Below are 4708 nucleotides of genomic sequence, written 5' to 3' on the forward strand. Positions count from 1 at the left end.
ATCTCTGGGAGGGGGGTCTGATTGGTTGACATTGTTGTTCTTCCTATGGGATTGCAAACTCCTTCAGCTTCTTCAGTCCTTTCCCTAACTTTCCCACTGGGGTCCTCCTGCTCAGTCCAATGGTTGGCTGCAAGCATTTGCATCTGTATTTGTCAGGCTCTGGCAGAGCCTCTCGGGAGACAGCTATACTAGGCTCCTTTTGGCATTAGCAATAGTGTCTGGGTTTGGTGTCAGCAGATGGGATGAATCCCTAGGTGGGACAGTCTCTGGATGGCTTTTCCTTTAGTCTCTGCTCTACATTTTGTCCCTGCATTTCCTTTAGACCAGAGAAATCCTGGGTTAGTATTTTTGTGATGGGATGGTGGCCCCATCCCACAACTGCTGTGACTAACCACTGGATATGGTCTCTACAGGTTCTATCTCCCTTTTCTTGGGTATTTCAGCTAATGTCATCCCTGAGTCCTGGGTACCTCTCTGTCAGAAGTCCTCTCTCCCTCTCCCTATAAATAGCCCGATGGACATGAGTGGTAGTCAACACATATCAGCTATCTGTGTCTCTTGTCTTTTCTCAGCTCTAATGCCTTGGTTAGAGCTGGATGGCCTTTCCTTTAGTCTCTGCTCTACATTTTGTCCCTGCATTTCCTTTAGACCGGAGCAATCCTGGGTTAGTAGTTCGGCTTTCTGGGCTGACATTCTTGCAGGGAGTGGCTCCATCCATATGATCTCAGTGTTTGAGATCACTCCTGCTCCAGAGTAACTCTGTCTGTCCTGAATGAAGCTGTTGTCATTGGTGAACCATGTTAGCTCTTCATCCATCAAGGGGGTATCCTGAAGATCTGATCTCATGGATGTGGGCTAAAACATCTGAGTAGTCATGTAGAGGCCCATCAAGATCTAGGTCAGGTAGCAGGGTAGCTGGGCTTAGGGCAGCTGAGGTCTAAAAAGTTATCCTAGGGGGATTTAAGAGAAGAGGCTGGTAATGAGTCATCTTGGCATTGGTGATGGTAACCTAGATAGGTCACCTGAGGTTGGCAGAGTTAGGCCTTCTTAGTGAAGGCTTGATGGTCCAAATTTCCCAGGGCCTCCAAGAGGTCCTGGGTCCCCTCTAGGCATTCTTGCTTGGTTTCGGCTACCACCAGGAGTTCATCTATATATTGCAAAAGAGTCAGGTTAGGGTGCTGTTGGGTTCTGTACTCACTCAGATCTTTATGGGTGGCCTCATCAAAGATGGTAGGCAAATTTTAAATCCTTAGGGAAGGCAGGTCCAAGTCAGCTGTCTGCTAAACCTGGGTTCTGGATCATGCCATTCAGAGGCAAAGAGGTCTTGAAGGCTCTTGAGTGCCAAGGGTAAGCTGCCAAAAGCATCCCTTAAATATAGCACCATATACCATTGGTGCTCATGAGGAACAGTACTCAAAATGTTGTAGGAATTAGGGACTATTGGCTGGATAGGATATCCATAACCCATTTGTTTATTTCTCTTAAGTCTTATACCACTCCATAATCACTATCTCCGGGCTTCTGACTGTCAGCAGATGGGTGTTCTAGATCAATTGACATGGTCTCAGGATCCCCACATTTAATAACCTCCTGATATAATGGGTTATGTCTTCCATGGCAATTAGGGGCATGGGGTACTGTCAGACCTATATACAGGCTCTGCCCCTGGCTTGATCTCAATCTAAATTGGGGTCCAGTGTTTAGCTATCCTGACTACTCCTTTCTCTGCAAAAGTGTTGGGGAAGCGATCTAGCCAAGTAGTCATTTTGTCCTCTGAGGTGGGTAGAGGCTCAGCTTGAGTGGTGGTTGGGACATAGATAGGCTTCCCCTCTGGATCTACAAGAAATGTGTGGGTTACCCTGCCCATTCCTAAGTCCGCTGTTCTTTGGGTAGTCTATAAGTATTGTTTAATTCCTGTTGCCCTTGGGCCCAGGATTTCTCAGAAGAGAATATCTTTAGGCTTTAGCAAGACAGAATGTTGAGCTTTATTAACTTAGGGAAGCTGGTGTGCTTCTCCTCTATTTTATTTTAGCATTTTTTAAGTGGGGCACTCTCTGTTGTTGGAGCCCCCTTTATATCCTTCTGTGAAAGTCATCTGTTTTAGGCATTGCCAGATCTCCAGTCTGCTGCTTCGATTCTTTCATCTGTCTCTACTCTCCTTTTATCTGTTCTCATTTGTTTCTCCTCTGTACTCTCAACCCTTTGTATTTTTTTCTTGATATCTGTTGCTGCCTAATTGACCAAATTAGTGGCCTGTCATCCAGTCACATTGAAATTGGTGATAAGCCAAGTGTTTCTACTTACCTTTAACTGGTGTTGAAGTCTGGCCAGGTTAAGGGAAAGCCAAACCACTCACTTTGGCTGCATTCCTAAGCAATGCAACTCTAAGAAGGTTCAGGCCCTATGTACCAGGGCCTGAGCCTTCCATATGTCACATTTCCTGTGCCGCACCTTCCAGCCCTAGGATTTGGCAAGCACTGCTACCAGGGGGCACAGAGCATCACTGATCCTCCAGTTTCACAACATTATTTAGTAAGGAGGCTACCCTTTATTATATGTATATTTCTGACTCCTCATTAAAGAATACTTGACCATATTAAAATGGGTTTATTTCTGGGTTCTTCATTCTGATCCATTAGTCTATTAAGAACTGATGTTGGGCTGGTGAGATGGCTCAGTGGGTAAGAGCACCCGACTGCTCTTCCGAAGGTCCAGAGTTCAAATCCCAGCAACCACATGGTGGCTCACAACCATCGGTAACGAGATCTGGCGCCCTCTTCTGGAGTGTCTGAAGACAGCTACAGTGTACTTACATATAATAAATAAATAAACAAACAAAACAAAACAAAACAAAAAAACAAACAAACAAAAAATAAAAACAAAAACAAACAAAAAAAAGAACTGATGTCCATCAAAAAGTGTTGTCAAGAAAGTTAAAAAGCATCCTTCTATATTAGTGTTTCTCAACCTGTGGATTGCAAACCACAAAACCATTGAAAAAAAACACAGAGATTTTCATTACAATCCATAACAGTGGCAAAATTACAGTCAAAATATAGCAACAAAAATAATTTTATGGTTGGGAGTCACCACAACATGAGGAACTGTACTTAAAGTTTTGCAGCATTAGGAAGGTTAAGAACCACTGTTCTAGATAGTACAGGATATTTGCAAATAATGTGTGCAATAAGGAGTTAATAATATATATATATATATATATATATATATATATATATATATATAAAGATCTTCAAAAACTCAATAAAAATAACTTAAGTAATACAATTCTAAAATTAGACAAATACTTTGAGTGAACATTTTTCCATAGAAAATAAGCAAATGTTCAAAATGCACATGATTTTTAAATGTTCTTATTCATTAGGAAAATACAAATCAAAATTATAATCATCTATTTATTCCCATCTATTAAGGTGAATATCCTTATAAAATGAGACATATCCTTGAGGACATTAAGAATAGTTCAGTCTACAAGTCATGGTGGTACACACCTTTAATCCCAAAATTTTAATACCAGCAGACAGAGTCATGCTGAACGTGTCTGTGAATTTAAGAACAGTCTGGTCTATAAAAGTAATTTTTATTCACCTGATATAATTGTCATCTTGGAGGCTTACTGCTAAACAAGCTCACCCTTTCTAGTTCTTTCTGATCTCTGGCTGGCTGGTTGAACTTAACTGTTCTTGCTCAAAACTCCTCTCCAAACTGACTGGTTCAAATTAGCTTCTCTTTGGCCTCTCCTGAATTGTTCTGCTTAGGAAAACTAACTCTGAATTCCATGAACCATAAACTGAAATGACTACAGTGAACTGAACTTCACTGCATTTCCTGAACTCAACTGAACTTCATTCAGTGAACTTCCTTCCACCAATTAGATGTTCTTTCAAATTTCTTCCTTCTACAAACTAACCTTAACCTTGTTTGGGAATAAAGGTCTGTACCAAAGGCATATCTGTATTCCAGCCAGAGGAATTAAAGGTGTATCATTCCAGCTGGATCACATAGACATAGAAGGTCTTTGGATGTAATGCCTCCACAATGGTCTACATAGTGAGTTCCACCGCAGCCTGGGTTATACAGACAAACCTGTAGTGACTTGCAAATAGTTCCATGGTTACTCAGCTAGTTAAAAATGAACCAGTAATTCCATTCTTATATCAAAATTATTATATCTAAAAGAATTTCAATTATATAGCTCAACAAATACATGCAAGCTAATGTTCACAACAGTATCAGCCACAAAAGACAAAATGCAGAAATAATGTTTCAAACCAACAGATAAACAGACAAAAATATGGTATAACAACTAAAAAATATTATTCAGCCATAAAAAAATCACATGTTGATATATGCTACAACATGGATGAATCATGAAAATATCATGCTAAGTGAAATAAGCCTGGAACCGGAGGACAAAATTCTATGATAAGGTACTTTAAATAAGCAATTCCTGAAGACATAAAATATAACAGAAGTTATGAGGGGTTGATACAGGGAGGGAAGGAGTGCGTTGTTTTATCTGATAGAGAACATTTATTGAGAATGATGTTTTAATCTTAGGTATAGTGGATGCTGTGGCACAATTGTTTGTGTCTTCCCAAAATTCATAGACTGAAACCTAATCTCTGAGGACAATACTTGGAGATGAGGCTTTTAGTAGTTTCTGTTACTGTGAATGAAATGTGCTGAC

The sequence above is a fragment of the Mus caroli genome, unplaced genomic scaffold, assembly GCF_978045245.1.
Source record: "Mus caroli unplaced genomic scaffold, Mus_caroli_1 scaffold_5, whole genome shotgun sequence".
NCBI lineage: Eukaryota > Metazoa > Chordata > Mammalia > Rodentia > Muridae > Mus > Mus caroli.